Genomic DNA, 27,397 nt, shown 5'->3' with positions numbered 1-27,397 from the left:
AGCCATCACTCAAGTCAGATGGAAACTCTTGCAGAATAACCTTTGTCTCCTCTTTTTTAGTTGTCATATGGTTGTACTTCTACTGCTGCTCTTGACATCACCAGGTGGGAGACACTGACACCCAGGACTGCTGGCAGCCCCCTCACCTTTCATTCACCATACAGCAGCTCAATGAGCTCCCCCTGAATTCTGCCTCTGTGTCCTTGACCATTCTGACTCTGGACCAGCTTCCCCTGCCACTGCACAGGAGAGCCCCCCAGAATTTTGTACTACAATTTTCTTCCTCCAATGAGTCTGTGTTTGCCCTAGTGTCAGCAAACCAGGAGCAGGGGTTTAGCAGATGATCCCAGTGTAGGGATCCTCCTCCAGACTGGCTCCTCCCAGCTGCTGGCAGCAGAGAACAACTTAGCACCACGACATTTTCCAGGCTCTCTAGGCTCTTCTCTCAGAAGTCTCTCCTAGCAGCAGGCACACTTTCTGTCCCTGTTTTCCTCCATTAATGAGCTTGGCTGATTAGCCCCCTTGCTGCTTCAGTTTCTGCAAGCCACAGTAACACAAGCACTGCTTCCACACACTTTCTTGACTCCTAAACAGTGATTGCTCTTTTCTCTGTCTTGACCTTTTTCCCATTCTTCTTCAGCTGCCTTTTATCCATAAATCACAACAGGACCTGGCTGCTCTGATTTCAAAGTATGGTATTAGTCTGTATGCTGCCAATTAATTCATGTTTAGTGAAACATTGTGCAGCCAAAGCCCCAACTGCAGATATCTTTTATCACCTAAAATACAGAATGATGGAGCAGAAAACTTTTTAGTGCTTTGTGCTTTGACTCTCTGGTGAGCCAGTGGGACCCTAAAATGGAATTTAAAGCTGTCTAAGGCAGATTGCAGACATCCCAGAGAAACTGAAGAGAGTGCACTGGAGAGGAAAAAATCCCCTCCAGAAAAATAATTTTTTAAAAAGTTTTGAAATCTTCAGATTTACTTTGTGTAGTTTGAACACAGCTGCATGAGCACTGTCACCATGATTGCTGCTCATGACAGTCCCACTTCTATTCTTGGTATTCTTTGCCAGGCTGGTGAGAGACTTTTGCTGAAGGCCACAGAAAAGCTCTGTCCCACATGACTAAAAGCCTATCACTTCTCTATGTGTCCCCAGGCCATATTCACAGGTCTTAAGAAACAGAAAGAACATTGAGCTTCCAGGACCTGATGGGGCATAACCTTGCTTTTCTACAGACATTTTTTTTTTTCTGGCTGGACTGCTGTAGTTACATTTTCCTTTGTGCAGATGTTATCTGTTCTTTCAGTACTATGTCTGGGCTTTTTTCCTTTTCTAATTGGTTTCTCATTCATCTCTCCCGAATGTCATTGTCCACATTCCATATCCCACCCACCCAGTAAGGCACAGAATATTATGCTGCCTGTTACTGATTTTGTGACCTGTTTGGGTGTAAGAGAAATAGGCTCTTGGTGGGTCATTGCTGGGAGCAGAAACTCAGAAAGGTAGATAGCAGTGCTTTGGCCATAACACTGAAGCCTCTGCTATTCCCACTGTCTGAAAATTACAGAAGAAAAATTTCTGAGGTTGCTGGGAGCTCTCATTTTCTAGGGCAGTGACAGTAAACAAGGCTGATATGACTGGTTGGAGAAAGGGGAGTGAGTTCAACGGTGACTCAAATCACACATCTTGCATTGTACAGAACAAGATGAATGAAACCATCCTTACAGACAAGGGGAAAAAATCAAGACAGCAATGCTATGCAAGCAGAGCTAGAATATCAGAACCAGAAATGCTTCCCTGAACACAACTCTATTCTTTTCCTTATTCTTTACGTGTCAAAGGTGCTTTAAAATATTTTAAAGCATGTGTGTATGCAACTTCTGAAACCTGTAGTGTGACTGCGTATATTAAAAAGCACAGGTTGATGCAAAAAGACAACAATTCAGAGGCGAGTCAACTACTAGCACATTCTCTGCTTTATGGGGCTTTTCTTCCCCAGGAACATTTGATTTCTACTGGCTCTAGTTATTTATGACTTAAAATAATGCCTTGGAAATTGAGAAATGTGACCCTAGTTCAGGACAGCCTTAAAAATGTGTTTCAGCAAGTTTCAAACTGTTCTGTATTGACCCAAAGGTTCTCAACAAATTATACAAAACTATACTCTGGGATGTTCTCTGGTCTGCAGCATTTATCTAATTAATCAAACATTTCTTTGGTGCTTGTAGGGACAGCTGTGAGGTTTATGCATTATGAAAATCTTTAATAAGGCATAGGATAAGGAAAAAAATTATACACAAATACTGAGAAGAGAGACTCAGGACACTGTATGAAGTCATGAATAGGGGCACCAGGCATGGTCAGGACAGTAGAAAATTGAAAATGCATTTATTTAATAGAAATAGATTACTTCTTGGCACACAGGACTGCCTTCCTGCCTCCGTGACAAACATCCTGAATGGGAATGCAGTCCTTCTGGAGAAACTGTGAGACTTTTAATTTGCTGGAGCAGCAGAGAGACTGAAGGATGACAATTCAAACTGTACATGATGTGGCTACTGGAAAGGCTTATTTATTCTATTTAGTCCTGGATCAGGGGATTGGGTACTGCTGGAGGAGCTGAGAAAGCCTTAACCTGTTAATTCAGGGGTGATATTCCCAAAGTTTGAATGACTGCAGCTTTGTGTCCAGAGTTTTAAATACATCTTGGAGATATGGATTTAGATCTGGGAACAATCCCATTGCTTTTGCCTATTTGGAATGATCCCATTCTCTTTATCTTGGACTCACTGAGTCGTGCAGCTGATTTTACAAAGTCCAAAATACAGACTCTATTTTGAGCCTTATCTGTTCTGTGTTTAGTGCCAAATGTTTGCAGCTTGCCTGCTCACTGAGCTTGCTGATATTTCCTTCTTCTCCACCCCCCTGGCCCCAGTTTGCTCCAGTTTTGAGGCTCCACAGCCTCCAACAGGGTGTCACATCCCATCAAGCTTTGGCCACTTTTATAAACTAGGGACTATTTATTTTACACATTTCATCCAGTGGTTCTTTTTCTTGGTTTTTCACTGGGTCCCACCCAACAGTCTCTCAATAACTCTTGTTTACAAAATTTGAAGTCCCACTGCTGACTTCTACTTTTGCTGTCTAGAGAGAAATCATTTTTCTACAAGTGATGAATATCAAATTCTGGCACTTACTGCAATTCAAACACAAATTCTATTCTTATGGCTGCCCCTCATGCCTTCCAGATGTCAAAGCTGTTCATTTTCTGTAACACTTAGTAGAGCTGGACAACCTTCACCTGACAGCTGGAATAAAATAGCTGTTTATTCTGAATAAAGTAGACATAGCTTGACAAAAGAGCCAAATTTCCTATTGTATAGAAAAAAATGATGGAAAAAACCCAAAGAAATCTTGAAGTGCTGGAGCCTGACTCTTAAATTAGACCCTTCACAGAATACAGATGCTCAGCCTCACAAGGATAAGGAAGCCAGCAATTAAATATTGAAAAAAAACCCAAAAAACCAACAAAACACACAAAAAAATCCCCAATCTACCTTTTAAAAGTAGCATCTGTTTTCCCTCATATGTTTTGATGGTACTGTTGGATGAAACATTTGTATGAAACTTAGCTGATATCAGGCCTCAGAGAAGGGTTAAAATACAGCCTAAATGTATAATGCATTTCCTTAATTTCTTTTTATTTTCATGCCTCATGCTTCTGTAGACTATTTTTCTTATTCTTATGTGGCAGATACAGGAGCACCACTCTCAATACTGACAAGAGAACATGTGTTAAATCTCCACATATTATTTTTGAGCATTATTTCTGACTTCTTCACAGAGGATAATTCTGGAGTGTGCCAGGGACTCTTGTATTTGAATTTCTTTAATCCATCCATGACTGTGGTCATTCATTCAAATCTGAGTGTTATTAAAAATTCTTAAAATCCTAAATTCATCTGGGCAAACATATTTCAGACACCCTAGTTGGCTGGCTGGGATGAACTCCAGATTTAGACTTGCTACCTCTATTAGATATAGGCATTAATCTGAATTTGCCCTATACTCTTTAAAAACTTGAATGTCACAGCAAGAACTTGTTTTTCTTCCCAGTCATCAGTTCCGGATTTAGACTAGTCATGGTAATCTTTCAAACCACATCCTCCAAATGGAGGTGCTCCTTTTTCTTCATTTCTTTTTGTCCAGATCCAATCAAGAACCCAATAGGAGGCATCACATAGGCATCTGTCTTAATATCTTTCCCCAGATTCTCCTCATCTGACCTTTGTTACTGTCTGAATCATCTTCTATGGCATTAAAGTGTAACTTCCTTCCTTCCTTGTCATTGGATATTTTGCATTGCATTAAAATTAATAGTCCCACAAACATCTCCTGCAGCTCTATTTGCTTCAGTTCACATACATCACCCTGTCACAGTGCAGCTTAAACCTTTGCAGCCACCATTCTGACCCTTTTGCTTAGCTCTTTGTGTGCTCCCTTATTTCACAGCTCAGCTGCCTTTTGTCACTGGGCTACTAACATATTTCTGCAGTCAGTGGGCATGCAAACTCATTACCGTGATCCTGGGTAGTTGCAAAATTATTTTAAATCTCCACTTGAAAGAATAAATTAATGCAGAAAGATTGCCTTATGAATAAGATCATTTATGTGCACTTCTATCAACTGACAAGAGAAAGGCCCATGTGAACCTCATGAGGTTCAACAAGGCCAACAATAGGGCCAACAATAGGTTGGGGTAACCCTCAGTATTGATGCAAGGTGAGGGAGGAAAGGACTGAGAGCAGCTCTGAGGGGGTGCTGGTAGATGGGAGGCTGGATGTGACCTGGCAATGTGCACTTGCAGCCCAGAAAGGCAATTCTGTCCAGGGCTGCAACAAAAGCAGCGTGGGCAGAATGTCAAGGGAGGGGATTCTGTCCTTCTGCTCTGCTCTGGTGAGACCCCCCTGGAGTACTGTGTCCAGTTCTGGAGTCTCCAGCACAGGAAAGACATGGACCTGTCCGAGTGAGTCCAGAGGCAGGCCATAAAGCTGATCAGAGGGATGGAACACCTCTCCCATGAAGACAGGCTGAGAGAATTGGGCTGTTCAACCTGGAGAAGAGATGACTCCAGTGAGATATTATTGCAGCCTACCAGTACCTAAAGGGCCTTTATAAGAAAGATGGGGACAGACCTTTTAGTAGGGCCTGTTGCCCTGTATCTCTTTTATAAGTAAGACATTTTTTATTTTAAGGGCAGTAAAACACAGGCACAGGTTGCCCAGAGAAGGAAGGAGTCAATGCCCTAGCCCTAGGGACAGGCTGGACAGGGCTCTGAACAACCTGATCTAGTTGTAGGTGTCCTTGCTCATTGCAAAGGGGTTAAAAGTCCCTTTCAACCTAAACTCTCTATGATTCTATATCTGTGCTTATTTCCTTTATCCCATTCCCCTGAGGACATAAGCCCACCTCTGGTGAAGTGAGAACGATGCCATGGACCAAAGCCTGACCTTCAGTCCAGTTTGCATTGCTACAACTGGAGTTACAAAATCTTATCAGCCAAGAATGGCATGGGTCTGAGTTGAAAAATGCAGATTTGCCTCTTTTAGTGTGTGGATGCTATCAGCTCCCCAAACACTCAAGTTTCAGGTCCAGAACAGCATCAACGCAGGTTTAACATTTTGCCTTTTCATTAAAACACCACCTTCTGCTGCCTTTCTGAGGGATGTGTGTGCCCCTGAGGGGAAGTAGCTGTCAGGCAATCCACCAAACAGCTTGCTCCTGCCTGTGAAAATGCAGAGAGGACCATCAGTTTGAAATATTCCTCACATTCTTTAAACAGCTGTCCCAAGTAGAGTGAAGTGAGGAGGAAGAGCCCTGCCTCACCGAAGGCAGGCTGTGCCTCTGTGTGGCTGTGCCCTTCTGCACTCAGGGGAAGAGGGAGTTTGAATGCAAAACATTAATGGCCTTGACTGAAAATTACTGACTGCTTTGATGAGAGGGAGCCCTGTCAGGCTTCCACCTGACAGTCTCTGTGAGGCTCCCAATTGTCAGGCTTGCACCAATTTTACCAAGACACTGAATGCAGCAGCTGAAGAGCAATGGCTTCTTCTGTCTTCCCCAGCTTCAGGCAGCTTAGCACCCGGTCTTAGCTGCTTGAGACCAAATACTGGTGTAGACAGATGCTCTCATGAGCACAGAAATGTGTAAGCTGCAGCATCTGGAAGGTATTTGTCAAAAAATTTTCTTCTACTTGTTCCTCTCCAAGTATTACTCACTTCCACTGCAAGCTTCCTTTGCTATACATTATTTAACTGTCTCTTCCAAACATATGCTCATCTCACTAAGTATGTAGAGTCCCTGAATTGAGAGTCATTTCTGCTGAGGCAGCAGCAAAAAACCGTTGTTTATCCCCATGGAGCCTGTCAAATAGAAGCTCCAGGCACTGTGCTTTTACCTTGGACTACATTGATACAACAACTTCTTCCTGAAATACACTTTAGCTAGTTGTTTCTATAGCACCAGGAAACTTTACCATGTTACCAGTCCTCCCAAAATGTCATTTGTTGGGGCCTGAAAAGCAAGGATGAGAAAATATGAGGGAATTCTTCCCCTGGAAATTATTTTGGGTGTATCCTTAGGCTTCCCAACTGTGATTTTGTAGTGAAGGGCGTCCACAAAAAGTGGAAACAATGGGAAAGATACTGAGAAATCTTCAAAAGATTTACCGAAGTCTGGCAGATACTGAAGTACTATGGGGTTTGTAAATTTCATAGCCCTATTGCACATTATTTAATATGTGCCAAATTTTTCTAAAACCTCTAGATACCACTGAAATCTCTTGCTACAGGTACTGGGCAGCAAAACTCCCTTTGCCATTTTCTCACCTTAGTACCTTCAACTAAGTCTTATCTGCTCTGCAGTCCTTGCTTTTCATTACTACTGCTGCATTCAATCTTTAAGTCAACTGGCAGTAAATGATGTCTATTGCTCCCAGGAGTTTCTACTTGTTCCATGTGATCATTTTTGATTGCAGTGTTCTCCATGTTGTAAATGAAGCTCTCAGTAAAATATTCAGGCAGCATTTCTGCATAGGCACAAGCTATGCTTGCACTGGCTACAAAGAATTTCAGAGAGCAAATTAGAGTAGCCAACAAACCTGTCTGCATGTCTTGGCAACGTAGCCAGTTTTGTAGAGTGGCAGACATCTGGGGACAAAGGGTGGCATCCATCCTGCCACCACAGCCACAAAGCAGACAGCTGGGCTTGGTGAGGTGAAGGCTACTGCCGAATGAATTGATGAGAAAAGGCAGCCACATTTTGGAAAGTGCAGTAGTGTCTACTACCACGGCAAAGGAGTCATGCTCTTCATACAGGCTGTATAATAGTACATAATGGCAGCTGTGGTTCAATTCATCTGCTACAAGATGGTACAAATACAGTTTTACACCCTGTTCCTCCACTGACAGGCATCTCTTGCCAGCTGCAGGGGCAGAGGGAATGGGACACATCTGGTCCTCTGTGCTCCCATAGCCACCAGTGACAATGGAGTCATTGCTGCATGGGCTGATCTCTTTCCCAGTCATGGAGCAGGGGAATAAACTTTGCAGCAGTCCAGACTATAAGTTCCCCAGCATGGTGGCAGATGGCAAGCTTCCTTTTGACTTGGATTGAATCAAGCAGAGAGCAAAAATCCACAAAATTAATGTGGTGACATTTCACTCCCTATGGAAATCTGTAGGCACCGACATAGCCATTACCTATATCAGTCCAACAGTTTTAGCATTTCCTGCTGTATTGCAGTATCAGTGATGAAACTGGGTCCATCTGCAATCCAGCTGAAGTGTCAGCATCTTATTGGTTTTGGAGTTACAGACTTTCAATCCAATAACAACATAATGACTAATATCAACTCCTCCTGCTCAACCCTTGAATAATCATTTCTCTGGATGTGATTTTTTCCATGGGTTCAGTGTCATTAAAAGGTCACATCTGGACAGGATGTAAAACATCATGACTCCGTTGACTCACTCAGTAGTTCCCCATTCTGTATTTACTGAAGCATTTCTGCCTGCATGGTAGAAGCACTTGTCCTTATTAAATCGCTGCTTTTTTTTTCCAGAGACCACTTTTTCAATTTGTCAAGTGTATTTTGGAGTCTGAGCCTGTCTTACAGTCTCCAGCAACTTGTTTTATAGGACAACTTAATATCTCTATTCTCCCCTCTACCATTAAAATAATCAGCAAAAGATGTAACAGAAACAACACTGGGGTTGTTGTTTCAGCCCCAACTGTTTGAATCTCAGACTTCATTAAAGTTTTCCAAGACACTCTTCCTTTTGACAGCAAAGCATCAACAGTTTCTTTTTTTAGAAAGCCTGTCCACCCAGTGTTAGGCCAATGTTTTCCTAGTTCATGAAGTACACTGGTGTAAAACATTTTACTCCTGAGTATTCTTCATTGACAGTTACTCAGTCTCTCCTTAGAGTTTCACCGTTTCACTTTTTTCTTGTTGTGTTCCAGAGTTTTTTCCAAGAATTTAATTAGGCTAACTGTTTAGGTGTCTTGATTCTTCAATCTCTTTGCATTTTTTTTTCCAGCCAGGCCTTACCTAAGTCTTTTTCCAGTCTTCTGTTGTCTCACTCAGTCTCCAGGAGCTGTCTCTGAAAATGGACTCATCCAGGCATTGCAGTCTATTTGCTAAGCTGACAGAGACAAGGTCCATTAGACTTAGCTCACATGAAAATATTTTTCTCAGCTAGCTATACCCAGGAGTTTCCCTTCCTCAGGTGAAAGGTGCTATCAAGATATCATGTTGCTAACTCTGCTAGCTACAAGTTCTTTGGGTGGACAGCACCTTCCCTCTCCTAAATGGTGGTTAGAGACACAAGCTTAGAGGACAAAACAATCAGTTTATATTAATAACCTCAGCCTTCTGTGATGGGCTTGTGTCCACTCTGAAGAGGACAGACAACTTGGCAGGGGGAGAGGGAGTTACACTTGAAAATTTAACTAGGACAAAGGGATAAAGGGGATCATAGCTACTTGCACATAGATGTAAAATACAGCAAATAGTTTCACCCCCAGGAGGAGAAGAGACAGGCAAAACAATAAAAATTTAATCTTAAAGCTTTTTAAACAAATTAACATCTTGAAAAGCAGAGGAAAACATTACAAGCTTTGAATCTTGAAATGGACTTTATTCTGCAATTGTTTTGTCTGTTGTTTAAGGAGAAAAAAAAAAGTTGCCATTTGACTGAGACTGCAGCTAATTTCAATCTCAATTTTTCAGGTTAGCTGAAGAGTGAAAAAACCAATTGTTTGCAAAGCTCCTGTCCTGGAGCCTTTGAAAATCACCCTCTAGAGACAACGATTACAGGAGTTATGGTGCAGAACAACATCATGGAAGTTTAAACCAGAACTGACCCAGTTTCAGGTCATTTGGGAAGATGCCATCAGAGCTTGTTTTTAAATGGGCCTAATAGCAGTTTCTGAAGCAGTAATGAATATAGGTTGGCCTTCTCTGCACCTCTTCACCTGGCACTATTAAGTATGGTTATGCCTAGTGCTCATCATGCTGACAGCATCAAATGGCAGGTAGTTTTCCTGTTGTAGGTGACATCTCTAAGATGTCTTGTTGTGTGACTCTGCTACCAGGAAAGATAAGTAACTTTTACCTTCATTCACCATATTTCCATTCATCGATACCAGGATGTAATACCAGGAAATTCTTAGGCAATTAAAATCTTCCTTGGAGCTGAAACTCTCTGGTTCTTGGAACAGTTTATCTGTTGGAGAGCTCAGCAAATGGGTTGTTGCTTTGTCTAGACCTTGACTAATAAGAATAGATTACTCAAGTGATGAGTGAAAAGGTTAAGTATTTTTTTCCAATAATCAGGGATTAACTCATCTCTGAATACCATTGCTGTTCATGTAGTTCACACAGTTTGTTAGGACCACAAAGTACTAATAAGACCAGGTTGTAAGATTCACTTAGGTTCAGTCTAGTAAAGAAGTCATTCCTGGTTCCTGGAGCATCTTCTTCAGGTGTTGGCCATTCAGTGCCTTCAGTGGCCTCAGCTGCAGTCAGTCCACACACTCAGCAGAAACCACACCTTGACCGTCCATGGAGCTGGTCTGTACAACAGCTGCCTTAACCACTTATTTTTCATCCCAACAGCAGAATGGAAAGAATAATCTCTGCATGTGTGTATGTGCACACATAAACTCAAACCTTCCTAGAGTTTTAAGTGAAATTAAAGAGAAAATAGTTGTAAGCTGTGTGTTGTATTCTTTCTGACGAGCATTTTATTCAAAGCAGTGTAGAAGGCCAGGGATAGGACAGGAGTTCTCTTCACAATACTACAAAAGAGAGGAACTCTCTACTCAGCTAATGATGAGATCACCTCTTCACGCTGTGAAGAGCCTAAGTTTGGGTCCTTTCTCACAGCACCCAATGGTTTCCAGACCCCAGAGAGGTGTCTGATCTCTGTCCTCAGCATCGTCTAACATGGCTTTTCCAATCTCTGGTTTTGGGGTTGTTTGTTTTCTTTTTTTATTTTTTTTTTGTAAACAGACCTTAACCAGTTACAGAAGTAGCATTGAAGGCTAGAATAACTCAAAAAAAATTGCTTTTGTTAGGGTGTCTTTATACTCAGTGGACTTCCTGTGTAGGGAATGGATACCTTATTTTGATTTGAGTTCAGTATCAAAAGTGAGAAGTGCTGCCAAGACAATTCCCACGTGAGGTCTGTGCTTTTGAAATCAATCCCCTTTGACCTAGAAATGTGCCAGTTTCACAAAGCCTGATCACTCTGACTGCTTTCGTTCAGCTTTGCTTTAGAGGTGTACTGAATATTCCTATTATTAATACTAGGAAAACCTCATTGGGATTTTGGATGCTTTAATGTTTCTTGGAATTCATATGAAAGTAAAAGGAAGCAAACATTATAATGTCTCAGTAGCAGATATGTTGCATACAGATAGTGGGGAAAAATGCTCTGAATCTTGCTCCTTGTATATTTTTCTTCTTTTCTCAGTAATAAAGAATGAAAAGTTAGTAGCTCACTTGTGGGTGCCCAGCACCTTCCCTGTGCAGGCACACTGAGTAGTCAGGAACATTTCTTTTAAAGCTTTATCGGACGACTGCTTTTGAGGCACATATCCTTAATGCAGAAAGATCCTTCTGGGTTTTGCCTCTATTAATTTTACATGAGGCATTTTTGTTAGCCAGAATTAGATAGCACTACTTATTTATGAATAACCCGTGAAGGAATGCATGAGTCAATATGAGACATTTTCCCAGTCCCTGGTGCTGGCTATTCACAAATCAAGAATGGCATCTATGCAGAACAGTCACCAACAGAGATATTTCTGTGGTATGCTTGGATTAACTTACAATGAATTATCTTCCCAGATATATGAGTTGCCTTCCCTGAAGCATGTTTCTCCCATCCTTCCCCTATGGGGAATAAGTCATGATTATGGTGGAGTTTTTTAGCTGTGCACTTTGCATGGCCTTGGTCTTCTACTCTTTTATTAAACAGTTCTAATACTTGTCCAAATAACATTGTCTTTCACTGGCACCAAGGAGTTGGGAAAGTCTGGGTAGTATTTTCACTCTGTCCCCCCTGGTCCCCAAAGCCACCACGACAAATTGCTTGTAGAAGAAACACATCAGCCCTTACAGAGAGACAGTAATTTCAGTATGCTGTAACCCTCTCAGAATCTCCAGAAGAAAATTTGTTTCTAATGTGTTTGCTGAAGCTCACTGACGCTCTGTTCAGCCATCAGGCTGTTCATATTGTGTACAAGTGGTATATAGCCCACAGCAATGCAGATTCTAAAGTACAAGCATCTATAGCTGACTTAGGTTAAATTTTTCACAGTATAATGCAGAAGGAGAATGCTGAATTATAATTTGTCAGAAGCTTTCCACAACTGGTAAAACACCAGGTGAAATTAGAAAGCAGAGTAACACATTCAGAGTACATGTATGGGCCCTGGAATGCATCCAGAGTAAATCAGTGTATGTAGGCAGTAAAACACAACAGGGATTTGTTTTGAATTGACATTTAAATTATGAAGCAGTTATTGTAATTAGTAGCAAGTCTAGTTTTTAAAGCACATTTTGTTAATTCATTGATATAACCATTAAAACAATGGGTACAAGCTTAATTGAATTTACCAGGATCACTACCAAAATTCATGTCCCCAAAAATCTTACTTTCCCTAATTAGTAAGATACAGTTCATTAATATGGCTACTTTGTATGTGTAACTATGTGAAGTGTACTACACATGTGTATCCCCTAGCCAAATACTTCAGCTCTCACTCAGCATTCCTGTAAGAATGTCTGCTTTAGAAATTTGCAGGTTTGGTTTAGTACTTCTGCAGTGTGTATTCTGAGCACACTTAGTCATTTGGAGTACATGGAACTGGCACTGATCCCCTGGATCAATATGAAATTCGTACACAGCCAAGAGCAAGCACTGATCGTTCAAGAGATTCAATGGTTCTACTCATGGCAGCGAGTCCTTGCCTCGTGAGAGATGCCTGAAGATGCTAAGAATTAAGATCTTTAAGATTTCAAACAACAAAATTAAGGCCTGTTTGTCCTTTGGGAGAAGGATTGAGGCAGTGTTCACCCTGCGTATTGAAAAGGGCTTAACTCAGGCTCAGAAGTTTATACAAACAAAACTGAAACCCCTTCTGTAAGAATAACAAGTAAAAAGCCCTGCTATTCTGTGTACAGAAGAATTACTACGCAAAATTTTGAATGCTCTAGTTATTTTGTTTGCTTAGCAATATTATGCACTCTAGTCTCCTCCTGGAATTAAATTTCAGCTTTTCCTTTCTCGTTCTGCAGCAGTCCACTTGTTTTTTCAGATGTGCTCCCTTTCCAGAATGTGATGCAAGTCCAATAGACACACAAGCCAACACTAGACAATCTGATTCCAGGAAATAATTAGATTTATTTTTAACAGACCATGTATCCTCTTAAATAATACAAGACCAAAAGTCCTAATAGTCTAGGCAAGAGAATCATAAAATCCTAAATAACTTGTTTTGGGAGGGAGCTCTGGAGATATTTCTAATAGAAAATTGTCTCTGTGATTGCGGCACATTGCTCAGAACCTTCTTCTATCAATTATTGAGTATGCCCAAGGATGGAGATGCTATTAATGCCATTCATGTGGCTCCTGGATCACACTGTTAATATGGAGTGATGCTCACAATGGAAACAATTCTTTCTTCACAAACCATATAGTTACATTTGCAATCAAAAAACAGCTGGAAGAATATTAACATTCCAGTTGAAGTACATTTCCTGGATTTTTAAGTGCAGAAGGACAGCTGTGATCACACAGTCCAAAGTCTTGAGTAACGTAAGCCAGAAGGTTGCCTTCAGACAGGCAGAAGTAGTGGTCAGGCACTCATAAATTCCCCTTCTGTGAAACTCTGGGATCACTCATACAGCAAGCTTTATGGTGTCAATCACAAAGTTTTAGTACCCACGTTCCACCTGCACAATCTTCTCCTTGTTTGTGGAGACCCCTTCATTTGTCTCTAACAGACAAGAGAGCTTCAAGGGCTCCCCAACCTGGCAATTATTTCAGGTTAAATTTTAGCCCCTGTGAACTGGTTCTGAAGTTGTTATTCAAACTCAGTTTCAGCCAAAGAATGGTGTACAGGGTTAAAGGCTGTGAGATTGGCCCCTTTGTACTGTAACTGTAACTCAGGAAGCAGAAACAGGCTGTATCTGCATTTTAATGAGCTAAAAGACAAGAATTTCCAAATCTCAGCAGGTGCTGCTATCAGGAAGACTTTCAGAGAAGATCTAATCCTTTCTAGTTGCTGGGTAGCTGAGGTAAGGGGCCTGTTAACATCTTATTTCATCTCCTGCTGTGCTGAAAGATGTAGCTTTCTTCTCAAACAACATTTTTGTCTCTACACGGACTGAAACACATCTGCCATGGATCATGTAGTGATGAGGCACCTTTGCTCTGTTTCAGAGTGCTGGTTTGCTGTTAGGCTACGCAAGAGGCATGAGCTGCTGCTTCGTGGCTGTACAGCTGTGCTGCCCTCGCACGGCCCAAAGCACCAGTTCTGTGCCTGCCTTGGGGACGTGTGCCAGGTGCACTTCTGCTCAGCTTCACCTCCTGCCAGCACTCCTGTGCTGCTTTTGAAAAGCACTTGACTGCAAACAAATGAAGATCAACCCATGCCTCCCCTGTATGTTGGCTTGTTTGCTGTCTTCTGTCCTTGGTTTTATTTGTAGGTTTCCAGCAAGGCATTCGGAGTCATGGTCAGTAATGGCTCTGGATTTTCAGTGTAATCTAAATTTAAATTTCAATGAGTCTGGAGTATTTAGCTCCCTCGCATACCTCTGTCTTTAGCTCCCTTGCATACTTCTGTCTTCTGGTTTTTGGTTGATGACTCTTGCTGAAAAGGCAAAAATTCTAAACTTCATCTGGTGCATATTTCTCTTTAACATAGCATCATAGGGTCATAGGAAAATCTGAGATGGAAGGGACCTTTAAGAGTCATTAGTACAACCCCCTACAACGAGTAGGCACATTTTCCTCTAGATCAGGTTGCTCAGAGCTGGCTCCAACCTCATCTTGAATGTTTCCAGGGACAGAATATTCATTCCTCTTTGAGTAACCCATGCCAGCGTTTCACCACTGTCATTGTAAAAAAAAAAATCTTCCTTCTATCTACTGTAAATGTACCCTCTTTTAGTTTAAAGTCATTACCCCTTGTCCTATTGCAATAGGCCCTACTAAAAAGTTTGACCCTATCTTTCTTATAGGCCTCCTTTAGGTACTGAACTGCCCCTACAAAGTCACCCCAGAGCCTTCTCTTCTCCAGACTGAACAAGCCTAACTCTCTCAGCCCGTCGTCACAGGAGAGGTGCTCCAGCACTCCAGTAGAGTCATAGAATAGTTCAGGTGGGAAAGGACTTTTAAAACAAAGGCTATATTTCAGTGCTATTCTTGGTACTGGTCTAACACCTCTCCTCACAAAGTTTCCACTTTCACACCACTCACGATGCTCAAATTTCACTTTGGGCTTTCCCTTTCCCTGCCAGGAACAAACTGAGTTAGGTCACCATGCTGCAGTCCCAATCTCCATTTGCTGCAGTCCTGCTTCTGGGCTGCTTGAAGAAAGCAGCTGCTTAGTACTATCCTGTGCTATCCTGTTCATATCTCCTGGTTTGGAATGATTTATCTGATGTATTGCTATTGTTTCCTAATGGCACATCTTCCTAAAATAGGTTTCTAGTTCAAATCTAATGAGAACATCCTCTTCTATTCTATGAAAGTTCTTCTTTTTCTCTTTTTTTTTTTCTGTGCCAGATGGAAGTTTGAAGCTACTGTGGGGTCAATAACAGTCACAATGCTCCATGTTTCCGGCTCATTACACTAATTAAGGATTTGTAATATGGCACAAAATAACTTCGGAGGAGGACAAAGAGACTCCCACTTGAAGAAGATCACAAGATATTTATTTTCTTTCCATCTGTGAATGAGACAGGGGTGGGGACATGTATTTTAGTGTGCTGGTTAAATTGAGGATATCCAAGGACAAAACACAATTGGCTGACATCCCATTCTTCTTGCCTTGCATCAGAAGCAGAAGAAAGATCTGGAAGAAAGTGGAAGAAGGAAGTTTGGCCAGGTCCTTCTTCTGCACGACTCTGCTCCAATTTGCCCAGGGGCTGGTGCAGGAACAATTACTGCCTGTCCTGCTGCCTGCTAGGCAGTCCCATATCCTGCTGAGGGATGCCATCTTTTAAGAGCAACTCAGGTGTATTGTACAAAGAAACTTCTTGAACAAGGTGCAAAAAGTATTTGCAGTCAGCTTTGCCTATAGAGCAGGAAAACAGAACCCCATGGTATTCAAGGTGAGACTTTTTGTCAACCCATTTTGCATGTCTCTCCAAAAACTGTGCCAAAGTGCCTTGTGGAAAGTTTCTCACACCAGGAAAGAAATATTAATAATGTTTCTTTCCTATATAAACATGTAATTAGTGGCATGCCAGCACCAGATAGATGTTAAAATTTTGTGAATAAAATATTAGGAAATAAAAATATTTTTTTTAAGAATATATTTTTAAAAGACTATTTTCTTAATATATTACAGCTCACTCTGGAAGTCTATGAGTCAGCTGCCTATGCTACATTTTCCCACATACAATCAGTATTACAGACAACAACAAAGCTGTGTCATTCAGTTTTCAATTTTGGTGAAGCTTCACAGGCAGAAGTTCTGCAGAACACATCCACACCCCAGGCCTGCAAAACTGGTTGGGGATCTCAGGAAAGTGAGCTTGCACATAAAATTCAGGCTGTTGCCCTCCTGAGAAGCTCTAGATCTCCCCTAATGCACAGAAGCTACAAGTAAAATCTCAATTATTTCAAGTATTTTATCATCTCAGAGGGAATTTGCTTTGGGCAAGGTATTAAAAGGTTGTTATTTGCATAAGGAACTTGTCCATCAAGGGTTTATGAGCCATAAAGTATTTTGGTTTGTTAATCATCACTGCCAGCTTAATGGTCAAACTTACCTTTCACTCTGACAACTACATTTGCTTTGTACTGCAAAGCTCTTCTCACTGTTAAACATAACTCTTACTGGAGACAACGTTAGAAGCCTCATTTCTGCAAATTTTTTCAAATGCCTGCCTAATCTTCAGCATCCTTTCCAGTCTGTGAATTTTCCCTGTATTTTTCTGAATCAGGACAAAATCAAAACTTAGCACAATGCAGCATGCATTGACAAGTCTTTTGGAATACTACAGGAGGCACAGGTAAGGCCTACCAGGCTGTGCTGCTGCCATCCTCATTTCAGACATGCAATATTCAGTCTGTCCTAGAATGCATTTAGGAATAAGGATGGAGCTGAAGACTTTTGGGAGGTCCTAGGACAGGACTCACTCAGCCAAATTATCCCAGATGTGGGAGCTTTGAGGAGTTATGTGTACTGCATATCTCAGGAACCAACTTCATCATCTTCAGAGCAACAAAGTGGCCCATTAATTACAGATGAGCTTGGAACATTATAAAGTGTGATAAGCAAGATTTTCAAAATTGGATATTTCCTTATTCATGTCTGAGCATAGATTTGGTGTTTATAAAAGTGGTTTCCCCTTCAAAGGTACCTAAAACCCTGTGGAGCTGATGAAAATTACTCAGTTTCAGAAAAGATAGTTTATATTTTTAATACGATTTGCCTGAAATATTTTTTCTCCCAAATGAGCTTCAACTTCCTGCATTTTTGAAGGGTCATTAGAAACATCAAAATTTTCATCCTGTGGGAAATCCAGATATTAAGGTAGTTGCATTTATTTTTCTCTGAGTGTATCTCCATATACTTTTCCTTGTGAAAATGCTGAAAGCAGATTATTTCATGCCAGTATCAGTTATGTGTCCATTTTAAACTATAGCAAACTTTATGAAGATTTTAATTCAGACATCTTAGTCTCCCATTGTTCCTAAAAGTTTAGAATCATTTTGAAACTAGATCACCAATGAGGTTGTACTATGGATGGTCAAATAATTTGTATAAAATATTTGGTCTTGTTGGAATAGCCCAGCCAAGAAGAAAAAGTACCAAGGGATTTAGAGAACAAGGAAGTATCGGATCTAGTATTTTTGTGAGTCACCACAGGATCTCATACAAACACACAGAAATATTCAATTTATCATGTTATGGTATCAGCAACAACTACGTTTCGGTAGAAAACGTCTATATTTTAAAAAATCCCTTTCCATGAAATAAAATAGTTGGACAGGTCCTGAATATCACTTTTCTTTACTGTAAGAAAAAAGGTGAAATTTTACAGCCTCATAAGCAGAACAGCCAGAGGTAAAGGCTGCATAGCCAAGTAAGTTTTTGGAAGTATATCACTTATCTCACTGAAAGAGAGGTGAGACCTTGGTTTAAATTTATTTTTCTTATGGTTCAAACAAATCTAGCAAGCTGCTTATCCAATCTTTAGGAAAACTTGTATGAATTTCTAAAATTCAGTATTGAAGGTGAGATGACCTAATTACTCTTTTATAATAACAAAAGGCTTTTACAAATGCTAGATGACATTAACCTGTCTTTATTATTAGACCCTGTCAACTCAAAGCTGAGTACAATGGTAGTACAAAGAACAAAGGACTCTTTGCTGGTTGTTATTTTATGATGTAGCTTTTGGAGGAGGAAGGCTTTTGGGTGGCATTTTTCTTAAACTGCACTGTAGTTAGAAACAGCTTTTAAGCTTTATACGTGTCTTTTCAATAACTGGCTCAGTTTTGTGTATGAAATCTGACTATTGGGCTTGTTTTCTCCTGTAATGGACAAAACTAAAATGCTTGGCAGAATGACAGCACGTCAAGAAACACCAGAATCAGAAAGTGGTCAAGAAATACTACAGCAAAATGCCACTCAAATTTAGCCAAAAGGTATTATAAATCCTGACTTGTGCTATCATGTTTCTGTCACCTCCTCATTCACTGAATCTTTCTCTTTCTTCACAGGAGAAATAGCATCTGCACAGTACTGAAAGGAGAAGACACCCAGATAAGATGAGATACACAAGTAATTGTGCAAGCTGTGTCAGCCCAACTCTTTTCTCCTACTCATGGAATAAACACATAACCAGCAAAACCAAATCATCAGAGGAAAACAAAACCTCAGATATGAGACAGAAGATGATTTGTACCTGTGTCTGGCAGGGAGCTGATGGAGGCAGCAGAGCCTGGCTGAGCTGAAAGGCAGCAGCTGCCTGCTGTGGGAACAAGAGCTGCTTACTCCTTAGGACTCTGAGTCAGAGCATTTATTCTCTAGTCTTAAGTATACATGTGTGCTTCCACAGGGGAGTTCCTGTGAACTGGCTGTATACAAGAAAAATAATGTTTATTTTGTTTTTTGCCCTGAGACTTGAATGGAGAAACAAGTTCTTAATACAACATTTTTTACCTTGCTGAGCACAAGCAACATCTACCAAAAACAGACATAACCTCACACAAACAGAGAATATGGACAGCAAAGGATCTTCTGAGGGTACAGAGGAATATTCTATGTTTCCTTTCTAGAAAAGAGCTTTCACTCAACTTTTCAACTATGTATGGATGGGGGTTATTTTTTGCTTCATTGAAGGAATTAAAAAGCCATGTGAAAAAATACAACACTGACATCTTGGAGGAGACAAAAAGGACCTGGTCCTCTTGAGTGTGACACACAGGGAAAGCCAGTGGCTACTCATGGATCATTACTTGTGAGTTTCTCCTATCAATTTATCAAAGTTAGATACTGTCTTTGCAGACTTCACCAATATTTACCTCAACTCACTGATCACTCTTTCTAATGTCATCTATCACATATATATGGCAATATTTTTTCTGTTACCTACCTGGAAAACTACATTTTCTAACATAGAGGAATAATGAATTATGATTAAAAGCAAACCAACAAACAAATACAGCAAAAGACCAAAAAAATAAAAAAAAACACCCATAGCTAATAAAACATGGCTTTTTGTTAATACCATTAGATACAAACAAAGTTTCAAACAAGCATTGAGTAGCACTTGCAAAAATGGCATCATTTTATGTCTAAGTTAAAAGATAGTAGTTGGTCTCAACATGGCAATCATTACAAATATACATTACAAATATACAGTGAGAGCTGTAGTGGTTATTTGTTCATGCAAATTTTGGAAAGGCATGCAATCTGAAAATGTAGTTCTTTTTCCAGAATCACCTTCAGAGGCAATAAAAATGCTGAATGATACCCATGCAGTTTATGAATACACTTCACACACATACTGTTGTTCACACAGATGAACCCAAGCTTTACTCAAGAGAATTTACTAAGAATAGGGCTGGATTTCTATGACACATATTTAGCTGTGGCGAAAAATGCTAAATACTGGAATCTATATCTTCTGGCTAGATTTTAATAAGCATTTTAGATTGGGAAAACAAGTGGAACCCTGTACCATGTAGTTGTTCCATTGACATGGAGCGGCTTGACTGACAAAGCTGTAGATACATCCTGACACCTGTCAATCATAAGTAGCCCATCTGGACCCTGTTCTATTTATTCCTATTCAGTAAAGAGATACTGCACAGGAGGCAGCTGGCAGGCTGCAGAAAACTCTCCCTTCTCCCTTCATTTCTGTGCCTCTGCCTGCAAAAGGCAGGATATGGCTGTAAGGACCCAGTTTATCTTCTATGTGAGACCAGAATACAGCTGAGGTAGTTCTGGCTTAACTGTGCAGAATCTGGTGGGGCTATGATGACTGTCCTTGCAGGTGGGACACACCATAGCAGGCAATGTCAAGCAGGAGATGAAGGTCTGTCTCTCATTTTGACTTTTCCCCAGGTAGCTTCACCACACAGTCCCCCTAATCAGAACAGAAAGCAAAGAGAATGTGGTCCTCACCACTGGGAACAACCAAGTAAAAAAATATATATAATAAAGAAAGTCCCTGGATATTATGCATGTTATATGGCAGTTTGCGTGCAATTTTAAGTTTATAGAAGAACACAGCTTAGAGGGGAGAAGCACACACAAGCACATCTCTAATCTTTTTGGAACCAGAACCACAGGTCACATGGCCAAGCTGCCATTTTAAGACTTATGTCATGCACAATATCAAAGTGATGGCCTGGGAAAGCCTCTGGGCTGCCAGCTTTGTTACAGGTTACCATGAGCTAAACCCTTTGCATATGGGCTTACAAACTGTGATCAGAGAAGCTAAGCAGCCCAAGGGAGGGACAGGGGGACATTCAAATTGCTCCAGGGCTTCAAAGTGAAACCCTGTGGGTGCCCAGGTCCTGCTGCTGTAGTGCCCAGTGCACCTGACCATGACAGAGACAGCAATACATGCAGAAATGGGAGAGCTTATGCCTTCTTAATTTTGCCTTGACTTTTCAGTTCTTCACATATATTCACACTGCTTTTGAAGTCTTTTGTAAAAGACAAAGGATAAAAATACAATCCTTTGAGAAGGTATGAGGTGTTTGAGAAGGCATTTTCCTTTCTTTCTTTCTTTGCAAGAGAGTTATCATCCTCTTTCCAGAATTCAGTTTTGCTGCTACAAAACTACATGGACAGTGAAAAACTTTTTATTCGCCCTTTTTTCTCATGTAAATTAAATTAATCTGAAAACTTCACTTCTTTTTCAATCCATTCAAGCCCAGAACTGCCAAAAGCAATGGGTCTATGGGTTTAACAAGCTGGTCTACAGCTGCTGCAAAAACTACAGTCTCTGCAGGAGCAGCTTGGGCAGTTACAAAGCCTTACCTGAAAAGGATGCACATCTGACAAGGGTGAACTGTTCCCCTGGCCTGGCACCTTTTGTCACTCCAAATGGCCTGGGCACACACATCCTGGCAACCTGAATGACCACCTCAAATGACCACCTCAAAAAAAACGTCCATCTGTGAGAAAAAGATTTGTAAGGAATTCTCAAAACCTGACTGAAAGCCCACACAGTCTTGTACATCTGTATGCAAACTCTGAGATAAGGTGTGCTGACTTAGGAGGGCCATGGAATAGAGATGACATTGTTGAGAGAGAGATTGAACTAGAAACGAGTTTCAACAAGTTTCAAAATATGGCCTTGCAAAAAGATCAGGTATTTTAGAGAATTAGAACTGTGAAAGATGCATTGTAGCAGGACCATGTGGGGTAAAGATATAGGTGGTTTGTGTTAGAAGTATTATCAGGATTGTGTGGCAAAAGCTGAGAGGCTGAAAAACATTTATAAGTTATTGTAACCAGGAAATATGTTGGCTTCTGATAGAATGGCGTTGAGTTTTATGTCTCTTATGTCTCACCCTTCATTGAGACCGATAACGGAATAAAAGCTTTAAAAACACTTCTCAATTGCCCCATCTATGTAAAAGCTGGGAAAGCCAACATCCAACTCAGGACATGTTCCAAATATCCAGGGTATTTGCTGGTGAATATCCCAGCTCTTTGATCACATGGTGTAGAAAGGCAGAATAGAAGTTCCCTGGGTTTGTATCACTGAGAAATGAAGAATGCAATTCCTCTAGTTTAAATTTCAGTGATTGCTACTCCTGCTTCTTGTCCTCAACATCTGTCTTTGGACAAGGAAAATTTTGTTCTGGAGGTACCTTCTCCTTTCTACTGGCCATAGGAAGATGCCAGGGTGACAAGTTCAGATAAAGATGTATCAAACCCCTAGATGACACACACACAGCCTGTGCACATACAGGGCTGTATAAGAGCTATCAAATAATGGGGTTTTTCACATGGACCAATGTGAAACTTCAGGGGATACTACTTCTGTTCTGCCATCCTCATGCCCCCAACTTCCTTTCCCCACAATCTGATCTGAGAAAAACCAAAGGTGGACATATGGGGAGGGTTGCCCCAGGGACAGGATGGGCTTCTGGAGTGGATAAGGCAGTTGCATCCCATGCACAAATCCCTGCCCTTCTGATCACCATTCCATTTTAGCACACAGATGTGTGTTTTCTACTCCCCAAGAAGGATTCTGGGCCCTTCTCAAATAATTTCTAAAGACTAACACAGCACATACAGAACATCTCTGAACCAGAACAGAGCCACAAAATATTTTTGGAGACTGAGATTCTACAGGCTAGCAGAAGCCTCCGGGTCAGTCTCAAATATGCAATGAAAATCACTGATCTGAACCATAATCTGCTGTTGCCTGTCCTACTCTGCCACTTCAGGCTCTGCAAGAACATTTGTGTTTCAGCAAACACTCCAAATCATTGTTCATTCTGTTTTGTTTGGCACAGCAGTGCTCATTCTCACAGGCAAAAAAAAAAGGAAATAACTCTGAAAACACATGGCCTGGTGACAGGCATGGCACAGCAATGTAGTAACAGCAAGCCCCTGAGCACTGGGGTGAGCTGGTGCCAGTGCCAGCAGCAGGACCAAGCCCTGCCACTCCCCCCCAGCACACACTGCCACAGTCAGGGGTTATTTATCTCACAACTCAAGCAAACTCTAAACTGTAAAAGCACAAATGTGCTTGATTTTTGTTATTACTTTTGACTTCAGCAGATGTCTTGTAGACAGGAGCTGTCTCCTTAATATTCCTGTGGAACAGTTTTCAGCTATAGCTGTAGGCAGTCCTTTACAGAACAATTTCACAACCCTGCATCATGTTCTGTTTAATTAGGGCATAAGTCTGCAGTGTTTTAGAACTGATAGCTCATTAAAATAGCATCTTAGCCATTGACATTCTATCTGAGAATTAATAGCAGAAAAAACTGTAAGAGAGAGAGTAAATCAAGCAATGTCGTAAACATTAAAGCAAAACAAATGAAAGACAAAACCAAAAAAAGTATGAGTGATAAATTGGCTGAAATCATCCTTTTATCAGGCTCTAAATGAGACCTTGCAAATGGCAGGCTGTTCCACTCATTTTTTATTAGTGAAGAGGGCAAATCATCATGTGTAGGAGAAAAACTTTGCCACAGAGACGGAGGACCTTAGTGTTTCTGCTTTCCACCCATCACGTGTAATTTGGGTGCTTGTGGGATTTTCTGGACAGATTCACTTCCATAGTCTCATCTGGTGACTATCTGTTGCACTACAGAAACAACTGCAGCAAGGATGAGGGATACTAGCTGCTGAATATTAAACATTAGCTGGACAATCAACTTACAGCTCCCATCTGTCACCAGGGCACAGATTCCAGTCACCAACAGACACATTGGTCCAGTGGAAAGCTGGAGTGTCAAAGCTTAGTGAGTATCTTCATGTATCCAGGCATTTCATCCACCTTTTCCCAAAAAAACCTCTTGTGTGTAGTAAGATGAGGGATGTATGCAGTGTTAGGAAAGGCCAAGAAAGAACAGATATTCATTGCTCTGGGGTAATGGTTAGTGGAACTTAAGCTGCATGTGGGTACTAGGAACCTCATCATCAGAGCCTTCCCCACCATTCAAACACCTGACAAGCTTTCAATGTGAGCAAGCCTGCTTGAAAAGGCTGCTGATGCTGGAGGCTCCATCTGTTGCTCATTTGCAGCACATATTTTCAGGATACTGGGAATGCCACTCTCCCACCTTTTCATACTCTCACTCTGCTTTGCACCGGTAAGATTTCAGATGAACATTTGTTGCTTAGCCCAGAGGGGAATATGACAACACACCTGTCGTGCTTTTCCCCTGCCAACATCCCCTCTCTGCTGACAGAAAACAGAGCTGCTGCTGTCGTATTGTCTGGAAAGGCAAAATCCCATGGGATTATTTTCCCCATTGTTTTCAGAAGTAGGTGTTTTTTCCCCTCTGCTGCTTCTTCATCAGTACTTAAGTCCCATGCCTTTAACCAATATTGTGCCATGACTTTTCTGACTGTGTTGTAATTTACCCTTCCTCTCTGTTTCAGCCATAAATAATTTCCATCTCTCCCTGCTCCACTTGGATATGACTGTGTCAAGTAGGACACATGAAGTACCAGGTACCATCAGCTACAAGGATTGCAGTGAAAGCAGGGAAGGCAGATCATAAGTCCAAAGGCACATGGGACAAAAAGTCCAGAAGTGTCCAAGGACTTTGTTAGGCATTTCCACTATGGAATGCCCAGCCTGTGGTGATCATGGCTGGCTGCCCACAGTACAAGCCCTCCACTATTTCTTTAAAGGCTTGTTTATCCTTTAGTGCATAGCAAGAGACTACACTCTACAGGGTGAACTTTCACTGTGATGTGGTGTTGGTGTCAGCACCACTCCAGTTTTCACACTCCAAGATGGCTGGTTGACATTCATTTAATTTGGGATGTGTGAAAAAATTTGGCATCAGTTCTTGGTATGATTTTGTGGTCCAGGAGAACAAACTCCTCAGTTCAAGTGGAGTAAATTAGACTGCTATCCTTGCTCCCCTGCTCTGCAGGATGTGGATTTCTGAATCTCACCCCACCATAAACAGGCATGAGTGAATGCCGTGATGTAAATGAGAGGAGCAGACTGAGTCCCTCCATGGCCTCAAGACATGGTGGGAGTAGGAGGCAGGTCAAAGCACATTTAAGCCATTGCCCCATACAGCATTCGTCTTGACAGCTCTGAGTCACACCTTTTCTCCACCCTGGAACATTTGGTACTCTGGGACATGGAGCAAGAGGCAAGTTGTGACTCTGAGACAGAAGAGACACAGGAACTCTGCAAGACAGTCACAGAAGAAGGTGGTAACAGGAATATTACCACCTGATACTAGATAGAGCTGATACTTGACATTATTACAAGATATTTTTAAAGACAGAAGGTGTCAATTGCTGTAAAGTCAGTATAAATAAAATGACTAGTGAGAGAAAATCCAAATAATTCAAAAAGCATCATGCTCAATATTTGTTTAATTAAATTGAGGTAAAAAACAGTTCAAAATATGAAGCAAGCCATAATCCTGAGTATCAGAAACCAAAGGAAACAAAGGAAAAGGAAAGTTATTTAAAAACTGTCGGAAAAGAATGCAGATTTGTTCTTGAAATTGCTGCAAATAATCGTTAAAGAAAAATAAGTTTCTGTCTGATTAATTATCTGTCTTGCATAAATACTCTGGAAGAGCCCTAGGGTATTACCAGTTTATCACAAAAAATTGCTGCTCATATACAAACATCTCAAGTTTATTTGAAAAGGCAATGTAACTTTCCAAGAGTTGCATATTTGTTTTTGCACATGCAAATTAACAACAAGAAACACAGTCTTTGCAAGTGTATCCTTTCTTAACAGAAATCCACAATGATAACATTTTTAATAAATGCAGTTCACATTACCATAATGATGTTTGTCCAGCAATACCTTGGGAATTATAGTTAGATTTAGCATTAATTAATTTAGTGCAATTGTCATGTGTTATTGACATATTTTACATCCTCTGATGGATCTGAATTACCCTAAGATAATGGAAAAATTTTCTGTGCATGAATTTTTAAAATGTCTTTCAAATATTACAAAGCATACAACAAAGAAAAACAACCTCATGGGAGCATCAGCATGCAAAATGGAATTCCTAGTTCATGATCTGCACCTATGTTTCCTGACTAGTAATTTGAAATTTTAAAATAAATTGAATGCGACAATAGCCAGATCTTTGTCTCATGGTTATAACAGGTCATTAAGATCTAGGTTTTAAAGTTCATGTCCTATAAAAAGGCTGCCTGGAAATGAAGGAAATTAAGGTTGTGATCAGTTTTTAATAACTCACAGAGAAACTAGTACAGTGAACATCTTTTGAAGCTTGGTAGTTTTGTGCAGCTAACACAAATACAAATATCTTAGGTTTAGCTATCAAAGAGGGAAAGGCATTGATTCAGCCACACAGGAGGTACAAGCAGTTAGGAGAAGAAATTAGTCAATGGAAAAAAACCCATAAATATCAGGGATAAAGCAGCTGACTGTGAAGACTCAAAGAATAAGCTGCCAAATTGCCACTAGCAACACATGAGCAAAGACCAAATATCACAGGCAAATATATTGCAATGCTTGGCAGCAGGGGTCGTTTATCTCTCTTTTTTAATTTGACGTATTCCAGACCCAAGTCTGCAGCAATTCATCCTTTCATTTTTAAACCTTGTTTCCCTTACTGCTTGCAGCTCTTGTAGCTTGGGACAGAAAGGGCAGCAAGTGGGACAAGGAGCAGTTTCATGCTGGAGGCAAGGTGTTGAATGTCCAGGCTGCAGAGCACACAGAGAAAATCCTCCTGTTTTGGAGTTTATTTATTGAACTATTGAAGACAAACTGCCTTTTCATGCTTGTCCACAGAAGGGGAAAACAGATGAGACAGTGAAGCTGAGCAAATACCTGTTTAGACATGCCCCTGTGGAAGGTGTTTCATAAGGGTGGTTACAGTCACTAACCAGAGGCACACCATCCCTTCATCTGGATAACAAACAGGGAGGTTTTGAAGGAAAATCACATTCTCCCTCTGTTGCCATGACAGCCTTATGAAAAATATAACAAAAGATAACCAACAAACTCAGGATGTGAAATTCCAATGAAGTCAGGATATTGTTTGATAGACTAGCTCAGTAATTCAATAAGAGCCACTTCTTCAAAATTCATACATACATAGACCATTGTTAGTGTGAAGGAAATGCATCAGAGAGAAGTGCTGCCTGCTCCAGTTCAGTGTTCATGGAAAACAGTGAGAGAGAGGGATTAGAAACAAGGCTTTTTGAGGTAGTCTTCCTTTTCTTGACCATAGAAATTTTCGGAGTCCTTCTTGAATGTGTCATTCTGTCACCCTGACTAGATTTCTGTCTGATTTTTCACATTTTAATACCCGTAGTGCTAGATAGACTTTACTCTCCCTCAAAATTACCAGCTATTAAACACCAATTTTTTAGTACTCAGAACAAGAACCCAATAGGAGGTCAAATACTTTTCTCTCT

At 40.8% G+C, this 27,397-nt stretch overlaps 1 long non-coding RNA gene across 1 annotated transcript in view; it reads left to right on the top strand.

The window, feature by feature from the left end:
* The window catches only part of LOC139600280 (uncharacterized), a 154,646-nt gene extending 128,554 nt beyond the window's left edge, over positions 1-26,092 (top strand). Inside the window, exon 3 of the long non-coding RNA XR_011682470.1 lies at positions 18,538-26,092. This is a non-coding gene — a long non-coding RNA (uncharacterized lncRNA). The remainder of the gene's footprint in view (positions 1-18,537) is intronic.
* The last annotated feature ends 1,305 nt before the right edge of the window (positions 26,093-27,397 follow it).

Source organism: Agelaius tricolor, unplaced genomic scaffold (assembly GCF_023055355.1).
Source record: "Agelaius tricolor isolate 1412-34295 unplaced genomic scaffold, bAgeTri1.0.p SCAF_26, whole genome shotgun sequence".
Lineage (NCBI taxonomy): Eukaryota > Metazoa > Chordata > Aves > Passeriformes > Icteridae > Agelaius > Agelaius tricolor.
This window is presented reverse-complemented; position numbering and strand designations above follow the sequence as displayed.